Here is a 20,927-nt window from a genome sequence, read left to right as displayed (position 1 = left end):
CAAAAGTTACCAGTTCTAATTACCTACTCACCTTCTGAAAGTATGACATCCTATATTGGCAGGTTACATTGATTCATTTCACGTAAAATATTCGCAAAACCTGTTTCTTCTTAGATCATTTAAAAAGTACAACAAAGGCAAAACGGAAACAATTCAGAGCAGGATCTCCAAGGAGGTAACCTGGATAATGTAAGTGTAATTTCAGTCTGGTTTCAACTGGAGATGCATTCACACTGGCCCTTTACATTGGTCTAATTTTTTTTTTCTTTTCCCCTGCATTCTACAAAAGAGCTTATTTTTAATTTCTTGATCTAGCCAGTAGCTTGGAAATTTCCACTAAAAATATTTGTTCTTAAGGAATAATAATTAAAAATCTATTCATACTGGTAATCAGTGCCTAGAGCTGTTTTCATGGAGAGTTTTCTCTTAAAAGAATGGGCCTAATTATCTCAATATAGATAAGAATTGTTTATGAATATACTAAAAGAAAAGACATTTCAGAGTTTATAAAGGTGTCTAGAGCAAAATTTAAAAAAAATAGTAGTGACTGGATTGTGATATTAACTGGATTGCCAAATAATTTTTACTGCTTTATTTCTATGATTCCCCTCTTTAATGAGAAAGCTCTGAGTGAAAGAGCCAGAAGAACATCACTTTGTAGCTTTGTGGTCCTGGCCCTCTCCTTTTTTTGGGGGCAGAGCAATTTGGCAAACATCATGTAATACAATTCCAATAGGATAAATGAATATTACCACAAAGCAAAGATAAGAGATGACTGACAATCCCATTTCTTTTAACAGGAAAATATGTGACTTTGGAATAAATATGGTTAGTGGCTGTTCTAGTTTGATCCTGCAAAAAGATGATACAGGCTGGTGTTCCAGACTAAGAAACCATATTAATAATTAGGATTCCAATTAGAAAAATGCCTCCCAAAATGCTTCTAAAAGCAGCCCTACAGCAAAGGGATGAACTGTAGCATATTGTTTTTGCTTGTAGTTGGTTGTCATGTCCAGATGCCTGGTCTGATCAGAGAAAACCAGAAGTTTATCTAGATGGGAAAAGGTGTTCTTGCCATGCAGTCTGTCTGTGACAAACCACCAAAGCAACTGCAGCCTTTTTGCTTTGTAAGAAATCTGTAGTTCACTTTTCCTTTTTTTTTTAACATCTTTTAGATGGAACATATTGTCCTCAATAGGACACAATCAGGTGAGCTTTGCTGGAGCAGTTTCAGAAACAAATTTAGACCTCAAAATGTCATGATGAGATGTTCTTGACACAGAAACAGAAATAAGACCTGAGGGGAAAAGATGAAATATCCCCTCTGAAATAAAGCTAGGTAGTTATTTGATGCACTAACATGCAGGCATCCTTACCACTCACAAAGAAAAAGCCCCTTGGAATTAAATCTTCACACATGAGTAATGAAATAACTAAATGACTAAATAAACAAATAGAAATATACAGCTTTTGTAACTTTCTGTCCAGTGGAGATAAAATCATGCTCTTTTAAAATTGCAATCTACTGAAAAACCTAAATTTAATTGGAATCTACAAAAAATATTATAAAATGAGATACAGCATGTGTATTGATGCCTAAAAATTTCTTTAGAGGTCACCCTGCAAATGTGGAGCACACTTAATAGTCGCTTCCAATGCAGAGCCAGTCCTTTGACTTTGTATATCAGCTGGTGAAAACAGGTGAAAACAGCTACAAAATCTAGTGAAGTGTACAGGAATAGAGTTCAACTAGAAAACAAGTCACCAGCCATCCATTCTGCAGGTAATAAATGTCCCACTGTAGAAACTAAATGCAAATGAAGACAACAGTGTTTTCATTATTATAGAAGGGGCATTTATCTCATAACAGTACAGTAGAAGTCTAAAACATAAAAGCACAAAGGAAACAAATTTACTTTGATAAAAGTTAAGAAATGCTAATTTTCTAAAGATTTTCTTCTATAACATCTGCTGAGGCATGTTGGAAGAGCACAGCTCATGATCTTCTAAAGATAATTTCTAAAGTCCCATGTACTTCTTCAGCAGCCCAGGATCTGCCAGCTCCTGCCAGCTGCTGCAGCCCAGCTTGGTGCCCAGAGACCTGGAATCTCTGCCCAGGCTGGAGACATGGCTGCCACTTTCACCTTTCCAGTTTCAACCAGCGTCAAAGTCCATATCCCAGCAACAGGGACACAATGATGGACACACACAGAGAGCCAGACACACACTTACCAAAGACATTGACATGGTTAGTCACACCAACTGAAGGACAAGGCTCTGCCTTCAGCAGCAGCTCCGGACAGGGGACAGGGCTCACATCAGACACAAGCAACAGGCAGCACAGGCACCTCCCACCTCCTCTTTGGCTGTTAGAGACAGCAGCTCACCATGCAGGCACACGTGTAAACATGCATGCACACATGTAAACATACATGCACTCACTGCTTACAAGCACACACACCCTCATGGATGCCACAAGTACTATCATGGTCAGGTTTTGTCTCTGTGTGTTTGTCCCCACCTTGTTTTCCTCATCCCTGTTAACTGACAAGGTCCTTAGTCAGATAATATTACTGAAAAAATAAAGATTTCCACACTCTATGTACCCTTAGCAATTAGTGCTTCTAACCAGGTTTCTTCTCATCACTACCTGTCTTACCATCTCTTGGCCAGGCTTGTGCTTCTGTATGATCTGACTTATTGTTTCCTCCTTTCCTTTTTCCACTGAAAACACCCTTGCCCATTAAGAATGACTTTGACCAGATATGCTCAAAAGAACAGCCAGTCTCCTTCTAGATACTCTTATGGCATACATTAATAACTTAGTGTACAAAATCCCTAAGCATGAAGTTGCACCTAAATATCTGAGTGTGTGTGTTTTCCTGTATAGTGGACACTATGTAGCTTATCTATTCACTCAGAGACCCAGTGAAGAGGAGGAAGCCCACTGTAAATTTATATTGTGTTTTATAACTCTCCTGATTTAAGAAATGTAGCAATTTTCATTAGATTTTTCTTAGATGGAATTATATTGAACAAAGACTACTGCTATTTCCCAAGAGAAAAAAATTACACATGGAATAGATCAAAATGTAATACATGTGCTCACTAGCCCACAAACCTGAGGTACTTCAAATTAGATAATCTGGAATTCACTCTTGGATTCATCATCAATAATACAAATTTACTGGATGCCCTATTTCATGAGGCTTCCTTTAGTAAAGATTGAGAGGAGAAAAATATTCAATAAATTGTTTCTATTTCTTGCAATATAGCACTTTCAAGTGCTATTATTCTTATGGAAAATTTTTCACAAATAAGAAAGGCAGTAACTAATGCCAGTTAGCAATTTGGTTGACCTCTAATTTAAGAGGGAGAAGATTTTATCAAGTCTTTACCTGATTTTACATTAGCTGACATGAGAAGAGGAATTTGTTATGAGGCTTCTTGGTTGGATCAATTTGCTAGTATGCATTTCTTACAAAATAACATAGATAGATATTATGTCGATCATCACCTCTTTCTGTGTAACTGCCTATACTGACAAGAATCCAGTCAAGATATATGTTAATTCTCATTCCTTCTCATATACATTCATGCATTCCCTTTTTTTTACAGAATGTCAAACACAAATTTTATTTCAGCCATTCAGTGCTATAAATATTCTATGAACCAGTATTGAAATCAAACAAAGTCTTATTAAGTTGGCATCAGATAAAGAGATTTGACACAATTGATCCTGCAGTTCTATTAGCCTTACTTTAATGTTATACTATCACATTTAATCTCCATCCTTCCTTCTCCAAATGAAATAATCTAAACCCTTCCATCATTTCACTGAATAAAATCCCTTACTCCATCCTCCTCACCACGAAAATTTGATTCATTATCTAGATTTTGCCTAGTTCTGAAATACCACTTTAAAATGCTACACGCAGTGTTTAATGTATGGATGAATTACTGAAATAATAATGAATCTGTAGCATTTTCTATATTACAGTATGACATTTGTCTCTTTTTTAACAGTGTCAACATCCTGTTCATGCTTTCAATCAATGTTGTTTGCTCAATAGGGTTTTTCAATGGCCTATTGTGGTGCCTCTATTTTCTCTGCAAAGGATACAATCCCATCATTATGTCTGAATGATTTAACTTGTTAGTGCCAATGTGCAAAGACTGCTGGCTCATGTTATTGTAAGTGACCTCTTTCAGTGCAGAGCAATTAATTTATTTGTAAAGCATATTTCATTCTTACCATGTTTTTTTCAATCGTGGCTCTATGCACCAAAAAAAAAAAAAAACCAAAATTCATGCTTAGCTGTTCTAATACTTCAATTCAGAATTGAAAAAAAAATTAACTATTCAGATTAGATGATATTCAGATTCACTCTAAGGTAGAATTTTAGTCTAGAGATGAAATTGTAATTCTGCTCTAACTCAATTTTCTCACCAGGCCAAAGAATAAAATTGAGTCGAACAATCGCTCAATTAATTTCTGTACATAAAAATGGAAGTGAGAAAATCCATTGATTAAGGCAGTAGAAGGAAATATATGTGTCTCTTTTGAATGTCCTCCTTTACCACTGACAAAATGTAAAATATTTTATGATCTCTCTAGATTACAAAAGTCTCATCTATATTTTATAAATAAACATTAAAGAATCATTTAAAATCTTTCTGGTTTTAAGTCAGGGCATTAAAGGTGATATTTGATGCATTAACTTGAGAAAACTGGTGACTAAAATTGTATGAACTTTAAGATTGTCAAACTACTTTCTATTCTTTTGTGCAAGTCCTACTTAAATGCATTAAGATGTGCTCAATTCAGCTACAATCTAGAATGAGAGTAAAGTAATAGTTTCTGAAAAATGCTTTTAAAAGTACATGATAAATAACAATTGTTTCCAAATTTAAAACAGAGAAAATAATAAGCACTTATCAAAATAACCTGCATCAGAGGCTGTTTTTTACTATCATTAATCTATTCAGCTACATGTTTGCAACATTTTAAAAAAAAATCATACCTGATGTTAAATTAATAACATATCTATTGACGTTAAAATGGAAATTAAGATAACAGTTTTCTTTTGTTGATAACAGCATGATTGTTTTGATTAAAATAGTAAATCCCACCCTGTTAAGCTGTATTTGAAACACAAAGCTAGCCAAAAGCTTGTTTTAAATAGCTGCAGGAATAGAGAGCACCATTTAGACAAAGCTCCTGCTGTAGCCTGAACAAAGAACTTAAATGAATTCATTTTGATTCGTGCTTCGGGTTTATGTCAGAAAAAAAATCCTGTTTAAATGTCATATTTTATGATCTGTTACCCTTCTCTGGACATGGTCCAGCACCTCAATGTCCTTGTAGTGAGAGGCACAAAACTGAACACAGGTTTCAAGGTGCAGCCTCACTGGTGCCAAGTCCAGGGGGACAGTCACTTCCCCAGTCTTGCTGGCTGCATTATTCTTGATCCAGGCCAGGATGCCATTGGCCTTCGTGGCCACCTGGGAGCACTGCTGGCTCTTGTTCAGCCAGCAGTCATTAAGTACCCCCAAGTCCCTCTCAGCTGAGCAGCTCTCAAGCCACTCTTCCCCAAGCCCGGAGCACTGCCTGGGGCGGCTGTGACCCATGTGCAGGACCCAGCACTTCACCCTAAACCTCATGCAGTTGATCTTAACCCATTGATCCAGCCTGTCCAGACCCCTCTGAACACCCTTGCCATCATCCAGCAGATCAACACTCCCACCAAAGTTGGTGTCATCTGCAAACTTATTGGGATCATGCTTTCTGACTTTTTTTCAATGATTTGAACTTACTCATTTAAATCATCAATAAAGGTGTTTAACAGGACAGACCCAGCACTAAGCCCTGTGGAACACTGCTGATTGGCTGCTGATTGGATTCAGTTCCATTCACCATCATGCTCTGGGCCCAGCCAGGCAGCCAGGTTTTCATGCAGTGAAGGGTGCACCCCTCTCAGCTATGAGCACCAGTTACTCTGAAGGCATGCTGTTGGAGACAGTGTCAGACTCTTTACTGGAATCTGGACAAACACCATCACAGCCTTTCCCTCATGTCATACTCTTTACCTAAGAGTGGAAAGTTACCACATCTTGAAGTCTTAAATATCTACCTGTTCTTCACTACATCAGTATGTGGCATGCAGAAAAAAATTTGCCTTACAATGCCTCTTTCCATTCTCTTGCTGGAAAAAAACTGTCCTAAACCAATCTCTAAAATTTATTTTTATCTGAAACTCAGGAACAAAATCCTAAATACATGCTATATTTTATTTTTTCTCTTTATATGAGCAAACATGGAAGTCCAAGTTTTGAAGCAATTATATCTTTCTCTGTCCAACCCATGTGTCTCAGAATCCTTTTGAAATATATTTTTTTTTCTTACTTTTATGTTATAAAAATAGAAATTAAAATATTCATAACTTTCGCTTCCTGAATTGATCAATATCTGGCCATGGTCCATGCAGGACCTATACAGGACCTAAATACCTGCAAACAAATTCAAACTTGCTCTGTCTGGTTAATCATGTCTGGCCACCTTATGTCACTACAAGATGCAAATGATACCAGAAATTCTCACCAATTTAACACAAGTGAACACATCTTTTGCTGCAACTTTTAAGATAAATTGTCCCAGTATTTATATGGTGCCCAAACAGTATGTGTAGTTTGTTGTAATTCCAACACAGTCTTCAGTCTTCAGCACCATCTGGTCTGCGACTTAAAAGTCTGGTTTGTGCTTTTAGCCTGTCAGTCTAAGAGGAGAGGAGAGTTAGTGCATATAGGGCAGACTAAGGCCTTCGACATAATTAACTTCTTGAGTATCAAAGCATGAACAATGGTGAAGGCTGGTGAAGACTGTGCTTACACATTTAACTTTCTTTCAAGATAGAGCCATGGAGAAATATTGATAATTGTACATAATTTTCATTAACATTTGCTGTCTCTGTGAGGCTCTTGGTCAGAGATGGGACAGTGGCAAAGTAGTAGAAGTATCCAGATTTTGGTGCTATGTTGACAATCCACGTTATCAGACTTGATGTATTTACCATTATGGCAAGTCTGGAACAGGACAGCTATTTCTTTAATGCAGCTAGGAATGACATTGTCATACATACCAAAGTAAGTAATTTTCCCTCAAAATGACCTTTTGTGAATACAATATTGGAAAATGTCCATATATTAATAGCAATAATGTCTGATGGCACTATGGATGAGCAAAAGACCATATGGGGGATGGCAAAATGGACAGAACAAATATGCCAGGCATTGAACGTGTCTCGGAAAGTAGCAATAAGATAACCAATTATTTGAGATATTTAAAGGCACACAGGCTGAGGACAGTCTCATGTCAGGTAGGAAATAATTTGACATTTGGCAGAGAGACAAGATAAAAGTGCTAACAGATCAATTTTATTTTTTCAGTTTTCAGATTGCATATGAGAATTCTCCAAGACACTAACAAATACATGACATTCAAAAATACATTTAAAAAAACCAACAAAAAACCCCAAAAACCCAAAAACCCAAACAAAAACAAAAAACCAACCAAACAAACAAAAAACCCTTTGAGGAAAGCAAAACACTAACTTTAGCAGTGTTGTTTTAAATGCACAGGTATTTAGCAGAAAACAACCAGTGTGTAAAAGATGTAAAAATCCCACAAAACTCAAAACCAATCCCATTAAACAGATATTTTCTCTGCACAAAGCAGAGGTTCTTTGTTTGAGCTATCTGGATCTTTTTCCAGAAGAACTGATCTGTTTTCTGGTTAGGAGGTCTCTATTTCAGTTCACTGCCTTGCTGGAATTGGGTGTTTAGAACTCCATAATGTAATATCAAAATGCAGTGGGAAAAATGTGGCCATACATTGTCCTTTTATTCACAAGCCCCTTTACACTAAATAACTAAACAGTAAAGTGAAAATATTTTCACTTTCTTCAGTAAATTTCTGTGAAATTGAGCTTTGTTTTAGATAATAGAGATGTGCAAGTATGTTTCCCAGTTTTACACAGTTGATTTACAAAATCCACAACATAATAAAAACTTGGTTATCAGCTTCTGGATCTGGAATAAGAGAGGAAAAAAGCTGGGGGTTTTTTGCAGTAATTTTGAACATTTACATTCTTGACACATCTTATCATGCAATGGAAATTCAAGAATTCCATGATCCCCATGCTTACGAAATAGAATGTACTTAGTCAAGATTTGATCCTGTAGTTTTGGAAAGCATTTATCTTATCTAAATCTGAAGAGGTTAGATTTGCTGTGAAGACTGAATATTTCATCTATTTCATGGATCATGGAAAACCAATTAAGTTCATTATTCAGATTATTTTAGAATACTTTAACCTTTTTTTCCCAAATACTTCACTCACTAAAAAGTTTTAAATACTTAGCTATCTTCAAGAAATGGGCCTGTGGCATTATTTAATGATTTGAAAGGAAAAACTCAAAAAGATTCCTACAAAGTTTTTTTTTTTTTTTAACCAAATGAGATTCTATATAATTTTTGAAGTGCAAAAATATGAAGGACTACAGCTGAAAAAGTTGTTTGGTAAGCATGAACAGATAGAACAAAATCATGTTGGAGAACATGCAAAGAAAAACAATGTTATTAGCAGATGATTTTTTTCCCCTGAATATCACCATCAAAACAATCTGTTGGTTTTTTAGAAAAAAACATGTACAGATGGAAGAAGTCACATGGAACATCTATTTTCTAAGCACCCACTCAAAAAATAACAAGGCTGTACCATGAAAATAAGTCACTAGAATTCCAAAATAGTAGTGAGAGGATTAAAAGGCTAATGAGGAATAGATAACTACATGAAAATTCAAGGATGCAAAACTATTCCCAAGGAAATCACATACTATCCTGACATTGAATATGAAAGCACAGCCATCTAGTACCACCTAATTGCAATACAGCAAAAACAGCAGCATTAAATCAAGGGCAACTTTCTGAAGTTGGCAATACCATGCCTTGACACTACCCCCACCCCACTGCAGGGTTCTCACCTATGGTGAGGGGTTTTGGGGTCAGAATAGATCTAATTTGGGCCTAAAGTCAATTTTCCTCTTTATCTGCTCTTTCTGGATTCCTGTCCTCACTCAGAATTGTCATTAAGGTTGTTGAATTTGTACTTTCACATCTCAGTATGCTTAGTCATTTGTGGAAACATCATCACTGCCAGCTAAATGAAGCCTGTTGATCATCCTTTGTGACAGATTCTCAACAGCAGTAGGTTTTCTTCTGTTCATAACCATCTAAGCAATTTCTAAAGATCAGCCTTCTGCCCTTCTTGACATGCAGTCGTTAATTAGCCAATAGAAATAGGTGCAATCATCACACGTTTTTCTCATACTATTCCTCTATTATTTTAGAAGACATCTTCCATGCTGATACCATGCTGAACCAGATTTACATCCCAAGGAAGAGGACTGTAGATTCTTTGCAGCCAATTGTTTTCAAGATTTGTAGGTACATTAGCTCAAACACAGCTCTTGAGCATGGAGAATGGTGTACTAAAGAGTCATACTTAAAGGAAATGCACATTCTGGTCAGAAAATCCAAGGGGGCACATCTAAGGGGTGAAGCAGGTAGTGTTTATGTGATATGGCCCCATGTCTAAACAGACGTGAAGATCTGGGACTGGTATCTTTGAAATATCTGTAGGAACTGTCTCCCCTTTTTTTCTGGCTTGTAGCAGACCAAAGTGCCTCCTCCCTCTATTCTTTGTTCTGCTTAATCTTTAAAATATCCTCTTTTGCCTGGTCTGCAACCTCCCATTTGCTCCCTTTCTGTCATCCATACTTATCTTGGAGACTAATAAGGATCCCTGGAGTTAAAATAAAGCAAATATATTTTCTTATGGCAACATTTCCTCTTCCATAATTCCAACAGAATTTAATTAAATGTGTTGCATTTCTGTGAAATCCTTCAACTCAACCACTATGATCAATTTGACAAAGCAAAAAAGCCTTCTGAGAGATACCCCACCAGAAATTGGCAGTTAGCATATTGGGGCAAGGTTTTACTTCCCACAGAAAAACTCGGGAAGTAGCTACATTTTCTCTTACAATCTATAATATTCAGGATGCATAGTAGTATGTGACTCCAGGTCTTGATTTCCAGGATCAGGAGCAGCATAGAGAAGGAGCATTATGTCATGAAGTTTTTCCATTCTCTCAATGTAGTGGCATAAAATTCAGCAAGAATGCATGGAACATCTTTTGCAAATGAAAAGAGAAATATCTGGCTAGATTATTTTCTTCCAAAAATGTCCCAGCAGAGACTCACTGAACTGGAAAAAAATTGCCCTGAGGCTCTGTCTCATTGAACATAATCTATTCTAGGATTACAGGAACTCTTTTTGTATTAATCATTAAGAGATGAGGGTCTCTGCAGGAGACAGGACACTAATATAGAAATTAAGACTAAGAATGAGGGACTAAAAGGGTCACTAAAGAATTTATTTAGAAAACCAGAGTTAGAAAAAGGGGCCAGATCTGGCAAATGACATTTCTCACCTACCTGTACTAAAGATTTCTGAGACACCAGCAACAACCTAAAGAAAAGCAGTTTCTTACTTCAAAGTTACTTGAATTTTCTGATTTGTACTTCACGGCTACATGGGACACAACTGTCACTTAAAGAAAACAGGAAAATAGGAACTCTAGGGATGAATTACCTAATAAAACTCCTGCAATTGTACTCTTTCCAGGCTACATTTACTCATTGTGCCCTGAGAAACTCTATCTTCCTGTTTACTAGAGTGACTGGTGGGCTTTATGTATTCTGTTTCTGAGAGCATTGATACCAGAAAGATTTTTCTCTTCATGAATGTTGTCAGATATGTAGAATACAAGATGTTTACATGGAACAGAAAATGTTTACAAAATTTTTCCCTTCTGGGGATTTTAGGCAGCTGTTTGTGCGAGGGTGTTTTAGTCTTTCTTTAGATTTCTAAAGGCTACTAACTCTTTGAAAAATGCATACGGCTTATTTTTTTAGTAGTAGTAATTATCATTAACTTTTCTCTCAATAATTTTACACGCTTTTGCCATTAAGAGTGTACATCCATATCAAAAAATTCTTTGGATACAGAAAAACACCTGCTTATTGAAATTAGTTTTAATTTTTTAGCACCTGAAATGTCTTTCGAAGGAAATGTCATTTGAAGAACGGGACAGTTAAATAGTAGGAGGAATGAGCAGAGGTTTTAAAGAGAAAATCTGATTACATATTGGGGAAATATGCAATACTAGGAAGGCATACAAATAATAGCATTTCAGATATCATCATAATAACAGAGAAGAACAAAATAAAAGTAAACGCCAATAAAATAAACAAGCAGTGTCCCAGTTGTGCCAGTATTACCACTTCCTGTTGAAAACCTTCTAGACTATGGGAGTAGTGGGAATAAAAATTGTTGCTCCATCTAGACTGACTAGCAAATTGTGCTATTTTGTTTGAAAATTCATTTCTGATACATGATGAATGATACTTCATTGTGATATCAACAAGTAGCTTTACCGTGTATAAACTACTCATTAAGGATACATTTTGTCAGAGAAGTAGAATTGAAAATAGAGCTAAATAACTTTAAAAATATCGCATGCTCCAGTAAAAGGTTTATACAGTCAAATTTGTATTCATATAAGTCAACTTGTAAGAGAACACAAAATAGTGTAGTATAGACTTCTTTGACAGGAAGTGAAAACCATAAAAATGGCTATATGACTAGACCTCTTACTGATCAAGCACCAAAAGAAGCTACCGAACAATGACATTTGTAAAGACAGATATTAACAGGGACTTGACCATTTCTGCTTAAATATCCAATACATTTGAGAAGTAGCATACTTCAAAATGAGGAAAGGTCATATGAATTGTATTTTCCAAAACCAGTTTGGAGAACTCTGCTTGCTTTTAGATGCCATGCAGGAAACCACTTGGCATAAATTAATAATGAATTTGACCTCCACCAGCTTTCTAGACATGACAAATTAAATAGTCATCAGCTTTCTACACACAAGATTTTGTCTGTAGGGAAGGAGGAATTTGGTGGGAGGGTTGTTTAGTTACCTTGTGGTGAGAAGAGGGTGGTATCAGGCTTGGGACATTTTTTATTTTTTTTTTTTTTTTTAGCACAGAAAACACCTAACCTTTGTAATTTTGCACAGTTAAGAAATTCTTGTACCATACAATTCTTGTACCATTCTTGGAGCAGTAGGCAAGTACTGCCAAGTTAGAGCCTTCCCAAATTTTTGCAAATGTACATTGTACTGCAAGAGAATTCATAGTTGGGATACCAAAAGTTGTGTAGGCTAAGCACAAAATCTTGGTTTTGAGCAAAGAAAAAATCCCTGCACCTATGTAAAACCACAAAATTACTCTTACTATAATTGAAATAGTCTAATTCAAGAATCATTATTCATTAATATTTAATTGTTATTAAAAACACCCAATGCAGTTAAAATTAGCATACATAAATTTAGTTTCTACATCTTTTGCTGATATTAATGTTCTTGCTTTTTGTCTGAAAACTGGTGGTTTCATTCAGCTGACAGTGGGAGGCATTGCAGTGAAAGTTCTCCCAAAACTCAATGCAAGATGGAAAAGGAGACAAAACTACAGACTGTACAGTGCACAGGTGGCATGGGGAAATCTTATGAAACTCAGGACATATCACATAACTGTGAATGGGAGGCTGAAATGCGACTGCTACTGTCAGAACTTCGTTTTCTATAAATACCCTTCTGTGTACAACTCCAAGCAGACATATCAAAGAAAACGAACTCAGAATTCGATAAAAACAAAGAAGAGTTAACTGCAACAAATGCCTAATGAAGAAGCTTTCACAGGAAAAATCATATCTTATAAACTTCACTTGCACAGGCAGGTTAATGAACAATGGACTTCTGTGGCAGAATATTTTGCTTTGCCACATGAGTGGATTAAAACTCTTATGTTCAAGACAATTGTGTGTAAAGAATTGCTATTTGATTCTTTCTTTGCTTTGTTTGGTTTTAGGTTTTGCTGTCCCAGATAAAGTCATGGGCCTTGTTGTCATGAGGCAAATGGTACTCTTTGAAAAAAATTATAGGTCTTGGCAGTCTGCTGATCATAAGAAAATGATGCTATGCCTTTGAGAGTTATGAAAGGATTTCCAAATAGCTACTGCAAACCAGCATTGTTGTAGGATCTTTGTGATTCTAGCTGCACTGTCCCCTCAAAGTCTCATTAACATAACTAAAACTACAATTTATTCAGTTCTCCTCAAGTTGTTTCAAAAGGGCTTATTATGTGCTTTTCCCCTTGGAGCACTAATTCACCCATTCAGTTCATCAGAGCTGCAACACTGAGAAGGAACACAATTACATACCAACACAAATTGCTTAGTGCTTCTAGAAAAGAAGATGCCCTTTCAATTTGTTTAAATAATATGGATTGATTACTGTCTCAGAGAATTTCTTAAACATTTATGGCAACTTTTTTTTCTATTACTAAAATGTAAATAATTAGTTTATTAAGAAATACTGTGGTTTGCTTGCAGGCATGTGGACAATAATCAGATAAAGTGTCTTATTTGCTACTGTTCATTTTTTTGGTTAAAAGCTGCATGAAGTAACCTGAAGCAACATACTGAGTCTCATAATCAAACAGAATTAATATACATATTGGGGTTTGTAGATATACTTGAGTTACAATGGAAAAATGAAATGGCAGGAGGGAGGGAGGGAGGGAGGGAAGGAGGGAGGGAAGGAGGACGGAAGGAAGGAAGGAAGGAAGGAAGGAAGGAAGGAAGGAAGGAAGGAAGGAAGGAAGGAAGGAAGGAAAAGATTTTTGTAGATGTGTTTAACCTGTGATGATCCTCGAAGTAGAGAAAGTAATTGAAACCTTTGATAATGAATAGAGACTCAAGTATTCCCTTTAGATGTGCAAAACTAGACATGAAACTTTTTCTACCAGCTTTCCATAAAGTGAGAGTGGTGTTTTTTCCTGCCAGTTGGCTACCTATCAGCCATCATTACTCCACTGAAAATATGTGACAGGGGATGCTATATGGACCTATGGGCTGCTAGAAAAAACAGATTTCTGTGCAGGTTTTTTGCAGTTTTTTCCATGTTTCTTAACACAGATTGGGATCAGATAAGGAAAACTACTGTATTCTTTCTTTTCAGCTCAGAGGAAGGACGACACTCTTGCTGCAATATTTGTCTTAAAGTTTTACTTTTCTCTAATGCATTTATTCCCACTGTTTACTGATTTTAGGTACACAATGCTTTGCCTTTTTATGATATAATTTTGCTAAATTACATAAAATAAGTATTTTTATCCATTGAGATTCTTTCCAAAGTTGTTTTGTTGTTGGCTTTTTCTTTTCTATATCTTCTCTTTATATTTAGTCATGCTGCAAACCTGTTAAGAAGATAATATTTTGGGTTTTTTTATGGTTCTTGTAAAATACTTAGTATAATAGCCTAAAATTAATATAATTTTCTCAAAAATTTATTTTTAAAATATGTCAAATTTGCTTACAATTCTCAGATATTTCTTGTGTTATTTTAAATTCTTATTATTTTCTTTCTTTCCTTTCTAGTGTCTTTAGCATTTCCTTTCTGAATAGGGCCACTTGGGATAGACTATGTTATTGGGTTTCTTTTAAAGTTTTACAGAAATACTATGGACAAGGTCTATAACTCCAGGTGAATACCACTACCACCTTCAGACTCCAGATCTCTACATATGCTTTATCATCAGATTTCTGAGTCTGCATGGAATTTGTGTGTGCAACTAAGAAGACTACAAAGGCACCAACCAAGATACCAATCTAGGCAATCAGTACAACAAGGACTCTAGGTCATAACAGAACATGTTTTCAATATAGATGAGTTTATGCATACTCCATAATTAAATTGAGACCATCCTTCATTATTCTATTTTTAAAAAGAAGGAAGGTTCATCAAGTTGTTATGAAAAAAGCTTCTGTCTGCACAGTATTTACTGATCAGACATATATGAAGTTCTCAAGCTAAACTCTTTTCTCAGAAACTCATATTAGAACTTCTGGTAATGAAAGCACTAGAATTCTCTGCCAGTTCTCCTTACTCTTGTGTGCCCAATTTTTATTCATAGGCTGCAGTTGGGATATAATACTTTTATTTCAGTTTTAAAGTAGGTATTTCATTAGGAAGACAGATAGACCTGATTTCATAATAAGTGTATGGTATGTTTGTACTTGTTCTCTACACAGAAAACAGAAGTCTTAAACCCAAATAAATAAACAAAACAAAAATACCTCCAAACAACAACAAAACTCCAAATCCATATTTCAGTGGAAAATTTAGAAAGTGCTTTTCTAAGGCATTGTTCTATCAAGTAATGTTTGCACTTTTTGCAATTAATTGTACTTCCAAAACAGACTTCAGCATTTAATAGTGTATTTTTTGCAGGTTTTGATACATCTGGAAATCAAAAAACTAATGCCAATAATTTAAGTTTCTGTTTCTTTCTTCTTTTTTGTTGTGGTTTCTTGGTTTCTTTTCTCAGATGAGTTCTGTTTAATATCTGCCTGAATAAGCCTGACTGACATGGTTTTGCTTACAGTTCTAAAATTACACTGGACTAAAGTGGACAAGCAATTTAAGTAGTTAGAATAAATACTGCACACTTTACAACGTGTGGTCCCTGAAAGCAAACAATTTAAGTGCTACCATAACTCAGCTTCTAGTTCAAGATTTGTTTTTCTCTGTTGTCAGGAAATCCTAATGAAGGAGCTGTAGAAAAAAATCTTTGCATAGGAATTTGCGCTGCAGACAACACAATACATAGAACTCCCCTCTATCTGAACCAGGTAATTTATTACTATGGTGCCAAGAAAGACTAAAGAAATAACACTGGCCGGGGATGCTTTCCATTATTCCTTCTTTCTATCAGACATCTTCTATTAGATTTAATAGAATCTTCTCCAAGAGCAATTTACCAACCTGAAAATTGTGCTACAATTTAGTAAGTGTTGTTCTTCCTCAGTTAATTCATTTTGTAACCTATTTTATGCATTATTTTAAAGGTCTTAATCACATTTTTATGAATCCTAGAAGAGTAAATAAGAGAAATAAAATTTTCTTTCCTTTATTCCTATCTTTCTATGAAGATAAATCACTAAAAAGATGGAACTCTTTGTAAAATCTACCATTTAACACAGGTGTGGGGTTTTTTTCAGTGATTAATGTTGCTCTGTATTTTTCCAGCTGGCTTTTACACCAACATATAGAATCTGTAATTTCAGCACTACCGCAGATGTCAAAATGTCCCCTTACAACAAAGAACCACCCACCCTGCCACAGGGGTTCATGATGAAATGGGATTGACTATTTCAGGGCCTGCATATGGCTCATTTCACTCACAGTCTCTCAAGTGGCAACCAGGCTGTCAGAAGCATGTTGAAAGCTATTTTTCTACATATCTCTTACTCAAAAAGAAGTTTTCAAATAGGAAGGGGAAATGAATTTAAAGAAGTACTGACAATATTAATTTACCTTCCCCGAGGGAGGGTTGTCATGCAGTGTCTTTAGCTGTCTCCCCAGTGTCAGGTGTGGTGATCCTCCCTGCAGCCCCCTGGCGATTCAGTGGTCCAAGAGAAGATGAGAAATGGTAAAGAATGAAGGCCTGTCCTTGCCAATTTGCTAGTCAGAATTCATTTAATCCTACTTTCCTTATTCTATGAAGAAAGAGCAGAAGGTTGGCACTAGAAAAGTAAAGTCCTGATGGTGTCACCCTCTTGTCTACCTGTAAAACACCAAGCATGTGTTCTAGGATGTGCCCCAATCCAAATTATTAAATTGAATTGAAAATATAGGAAAAAATTAACTTCTTCAACCTCTTTATTTACTTGTCATTTAATTTTATATCTGTAATTGGCTTAAAGGGATTAATGAAGTACTTGATTACAGGAGTTTGTGATTCAGCAGTTTTAAGAGGCTGGAAGAAATAAATAATTAGCTTTGAGGAGCAGGTAATTCTAAATGCAGGAGCAAGATGTCCATGTAACCTCATAATTATTTGGCACTCATGACAATTGCAAAGAACTTGCTAACTTGCCAACAGGCTCGAAGCCCTCTCTTTTGTTGTTCATAAATGTGAAGGGACAAGAGAATATATCTGGATCAGAAATAATTTCAGAAAGTTCCATTATACACATTGTCTTCTGCACTGTGGTGGTCTGCCCAAAGAATCTGTGGACCAGTTAATCCATCTCAGATCTGGATTAATTCTGAACACTGAATACAATACTCCTCTGTAACAAAAAGGCTCATTTTTGATCCAACAGAGTCAAGGAAAATGTTCCATTGCAATGAAGATGCTCATTTTAGGGGAGTGCTCCTCCCTTGTTGGTTGGCTGAAATGTGGTATGTGGAAATCGAACCTTGTGTGATCAGGCCATGTTAAATTGTTAGTTTTCATTACACAAGTTAGATCTCATTATTCCTACAGCTGGGGTTTTTAATTGGTAAATACATCTACAGTAGCACTATCTGCAGCAATATAATTTTTAAAGGCAAGGTTTTTGGTTTTCAAATGTCCTCTACATATTCTGACTGCACAAGGAGAGGATGAATATATCTTGAAGGAGATGAGCAGCTGTAATATGATCCCACTTGTTTTCAGCAATACTTTCAAAAACACTGTAATAACACCTGTCAGTATAACAAGGTTCTGTCAAGTAGCATCACAAAATTTAAACCTAATACATTCATAGAATTTTGTTGCTGTTGTTGTGGATTTTTTGTTTGAGTAGTTGGGGTTTTTTTGTATATGTGTTTTATTTATCAAAAATTATCAAATATTATGTCTGAACTAGTGGGGAACCAATGAAGGACTCCATATAAATTTGTATGTCAAAACTGCCATACATAAATAATAGGAATTTTTTTTTCTCTTTTTTAGCTGCCAAAGATGCTAATAAAAACAAAGCAGAACTTCTGCTGAAGTGGTTTTGCAGTCATTATAAAATGTAGTCTGGGAAATTAGAAGGTAGCAGCATTTTGGGGTTGTTTGTCTGGAATTGAGGCATCTAGAAATATTAAGTAGTGCTTTTCATTTCGGCAAAGGGCAAGGACTAATTTGCATTCTTCTACGGCTCTTCCTACGAGCAGATCAACAAAGCAGTGTTGGCTTCAGTCCTGAGGATTCTGGCTGATGGCCTCACTTCCCTGGCTGCATGGTGTGTGACTCATGCATTTACAAAGTGTATGAGGGATAAAGGGATTCATCCTGCACTCATTGACTTCAGTGGGACAGTATCAAACACAAAGACCCATTGAAACTCAATGGGACTTAGAATCCTAAGTAGGGCTGTACAAGAAACTGATTCTTTGGTTGTGCCACTGAATTTTTTAATTAGAAATAAAAGAGGAAAAAGTGGGATGATCAGAAACATTTCTGTGCTAATTTTCACAGAAATATCAAAGGTTAAACAAAGCATTGCATTTTCCATGGACACAGTTCTCATTGCACAGGGGGAAAGAAAACCATTATTTTTTATTAATTTTAAAAGTTTCAAACAGAAAAATATGTAAAAAAAAAAAGATAAACATTTCTCTTTGAAAATGTAATTTCGAAACCCTCAATTAAAATATATTTTTTTCACTGAATTTGTTGATGAACTGTTTCAGGCTTTCTAGATTTCATAGTTTTTTAAAAAATAGCTTACAAAAGAGTGTATTATGAACTCTTCATACTAGATTACATTATCAAATTGGGAGGTACAGATTTGTTTCCTTAGTGGAGATAACTTGCTTTGAGGTGAGAGTTTGTCCTTCTTTCACTGTAGTCCCTTCCCTCAGTGATCCCTATTCTTAGCACTAGCTGACTTCCAAAGATATCACTGAATACTCCCACCTTTTTAAAAAGAAGCATGCACAGATTTTTGCCTTAAGTAATATCTGAGGCTATAAACTGTGCTCATTCAGGATCTCTCTCAGAGAAAACTGATCAGCCTATGCAACTAAAAAGGTGGAAGAACCCAAGAGGGGAGGATAATTGGTGATAGAGTCACTTGTACTCTAGCTGGATTTTAAATAGTCCATTTTTTGTGAGTCAAAAACATTGAACAGACATTTCAAAGACGTTTAGTTAAATATTACCATTGATTGCAGTGGGATGTATCTCCATGCATGCACAGTTTGGTCTTCAGACAGCACAAGTCTGAGCAGCACTCTAACTTAAATACCTTTAACATTGGACTGCGGTCAAACAAAGTATTTTGTTCATGCTTAGAATCCTCTCACTCCCCCTATCCTCGTGTAGGAAAACATCAGGGTTTGCAACTGTACATCAGACTGGATGGGTTAATTTACAGGAATAAAGGTTTTTTATGACTTAAAGCCATTTTTTTGCTTGGCAACTGTCGCTGTCGAGCCGCTAGCAGAGTAAAGAGGACCAGGTTCTCAATGGCATAAAAAAGTGTCTTTTATTATTTAATTCCAACTTATATAGACTTTTGAAAAGTCACCCAGATTGGTCAGTCTGAAACCTTCCCCTGAGCCAATTGGCCAGGCCTGAACTGTCCAAATCTCGAGACACTGTTTTTAATTACATCCAAACTTTATCTTTGTTTATAAAACACAGGAAAAAGAGAGAAGAGAGTTCCCATGGGAAAGGTCTGTGCTAGTCACAGGTAACCTCACTCATATATTACTCCTTTGAAAGATGTAAGAACGGTGAGCTGGTATCTGGATGCCTAGGATCTTATCCCAATCTCCTTGTAAAATTAAAATCAGTCAACTAACAAGTAAAAACTCTAAAAGAAGACAAAAACCTGTCTGTCATTTGTTATCCAGATTTAGGTTAGATATTTGACAAGGCATTTCCCAAGGGATATAAAAAAGATACTGCCTAGTTTATGAACTGACTTGGAACATCCTTATAGAGATTGTCTCTTTTCAAGCTAAGACTCTGATAGATAGCTCTGATTTCAGAGTGTATCAGATGATGAGATAAAGTGTTAAGGGACCTGTGGCACATTACTTGTTTTAGAAAAAGCTTTAATAAAAACAAGGACTAAAATGCATTATTTAACTCCTTAGAACTAATTTCAGAGCAGTGTAAGAACAAATAAAATGAAAAAAATGCTACTGTAATCTTCATATGAAATTTTAAAAAGTTAAAGACCACTTACTATGTATGAGTTTCAACATAATGACAAATTAACTACTCACATAATTAAGCAATCTGCTCAAAGTTCTCACTCTGATTTTTGAAGTGCTTATAAAACTAAATTGCTCAAACCCAGGAAAGAAATTAATAGATGTGAAATGTTAATTAGATGAAGACATAGAACTAAAAGGAGAAGCAATAGGAAATAGGGATTTAACAAGAATAGATAAATATTTCAGTTGGGAATTAAAAATAGAATACAATAAAAATATACATTAAATAGTAATAAACTAACAATATATAAATTTATTGTCCCCACATATCTTTAATATATAATATCTCACTTATTTTAAGGTATGTTGCTGAGATAGCACTATGGCTTCCCATTTACTATAAAGTGTTGGAAATATTGGGGGTGTTTTGACCTGCTATGAGTGTGGCTTGACATCATCATAGACCCCAGGGATGAGACTCAGAGTCAGGCTTTTGGAGCCTAAATTTACACGTAAAATGGCTCTGTAAATGCCAGAATCAAAGGCATGTGCAATACTGTCAGTGAAGGGTAAAAATGCTCCTCAGCTGACCAGTAAACTTTTTTAGGATGAGTACACTGGCTCTGTAAATTCAGCTGACTGGCCTGGGCAATAGCCTAGAGACACATTCTACAGTATACTGTGGAGTCCAATATTACAAACATCTACATTTAAGTATCTGAATCTGAAGGAGAATTTCTCTCCCT

The sequence above is a fragment of the Lichenostomus cassidix genome, chromosome 1 (assembly GCF_008360975.1).
Source record: "Lichenostomus cassidix isolate B80296 chromosome 1, HeHo_3.0, whole genome shotgun sequence".
Taxonomy (NCBI): Eukaryota; Metazoa; Chordata; class Aves; order Passeriformes; family Meliphagidae; genus Lichenostomus; species Lichenostomus cassidix.
Note: the sequence above shows the minus strand (reverse complement) of the source record.